Here is a 1,920-nt window from a genome sequence, read left to right on the forward strand (position 1 = left end):
AAGTGGGTAGTACACGAGCCGGAGGAAAAACTGAGGACGGATCGAACCACCGAATCGGATAATAAATTCGGTCTAGAAGACTACCATACAATAATTTATGACCATTAGAAGGAATCGGATCAATAATTATGACCACACGCCACCTCGTGGCCCTTTCGAAATTTTGGTCGTATTGCTAAAGGGGTAGTACACGATCTGGAAGAAAAACTGAGGACGGGTCGAAACACTGAATCGGATCATAAATTCGATCTAGGAGACTCCCATACAATATTTTATGACCATAAGAAAGAATCGGATTAATAATTATGCCCTTACGCAACCCCATGGCCCGTTCGAAATGTTGTTCGTATTGCCAAAAGGGGTAGTACACGAGTCGGAGGAAAAACTGAGGATGGGTCGAACCCTTTCGAAATTTTGGTCATATTGCCAAAGGGGGTGGTACACGAGCCGTAGGAAAAACTGAAGATGGGTCGAACCACTGAATCAGATCATAAATTTTGTCTAAGAGACTGCCATACAATATTTTATGACCCTAAGAAAGAATCGGATCAATAATTATGCCCTCACGCCACCCCATGGCCCGTTCGAAATTTTGTTCGTATTGCCAAAAGGGGTAGTACACGAGTCGGAGGAAAAAATAAGGATGGGTCAAACCACTGAATCAGATCATAAATTCGGTCTAGGAAACTGCCATACAATATTTTTTGACCTTAAGAAAGAATCAGATCAATAATTATAACCTCGGGCAACCCCGTGGACCTTTCGAAATTTTCGTCGTATTGCCAAAGAGGGTAGTACACGAGCCGGAGGAAAAACTGAGGATGGGTCAAACCACTGAATCGGATCACAAATTCGGTCTAGGAGACTACCAAACAATATTTTATGACCATAAGAAATAATCAGATCAATAGTTATGCCCTCACGCCACCCCGTGGCCCGTTCGATATTTTGGTCGTATTGCCAAAGGGGGTAGTACACAAGACGGAAGAAAAACTAAGGATGGGTTGAACCACTGAATCGAATCATAAATTTGGACTAGGAGACTGCCACACAATATTTTATGACCATAAGAGAGAATCGGATCAATAAGTATAACCTCACGCAACCCCGTGGCCCTTTCGAAATTTTTGTCGTATTGCAAAAGAGGGTAGTACACGAGCCGGAGGAAAAACTGAGTACGGGTCGAACCACTGAATTGGATAATAAATTCGGTCTAAAAGACTACCATACAATAATTTATGACCATAAGAAAGTATCGGATCAATATTTATAACCTGACGCAACCCCGTGGCCATTTTGAAATTTTGGTCGTATTGCCAGAGAGGGTAGTACACGAGCAACAATATTTTATGACCATAAGAAAGAATCAGATCAATAGTTATGCCCTCACGCCACCCTATGGCCCGTTCGAAATTTTGTTCGTATTGCCAAAAGGGGTAGTACACGAGTCGGAGGAAAAACTGAGGATGGGTCGAACTACTGAATCAGATCATAAATTCGGTCTAGGAGACTGCCATACAATATTTTATGACCATAAGAAAGAATCGGATCAATAATTATGACATCACGCAACCCCGTGGCCCTTTCGAAATTTTGGTCGTATTGCCAAAGAGGGTAGTACACGAGCCGGAGGAAAAACTGAGGACGGGTCGAACCACTGAATCGGATATAAAATACGGTCTAGAAGACTACCATACAATAATTTATGACCATAAGAAGGAATCGGATCAATAATTTTGCCCTTACGCCACCTCGTGGCCCTTTCGAAATTTTGGTCGTATTGCTAAAGGGGTAGTACACGATCTGGAAAAAAAACTGAGGACGGGTCGAAACACTGAATCGGATCATAAATTCGGTCTAGGTGACTCCCATACAATGTTTTATGACCATAAGAAAGAATCGGATTAATAATTATGCCCT

This window comes from Bidens hawaiensis, unplaced genomic scaffold, assembly GCF_021521415.1.
Source record: "Bidens hawaiensis isolate Kalapana, Puna unplaced genomic scaffold, B.hawaiensis_p1.1 tig00046328_1, whole genome shotgun sequence".
NCBI lineage: Eukaryota > Viridiplantae > Streptophyta > Magnoliopsida > Asterales > Asteraceae > Bidens > Bidens hawaiensis.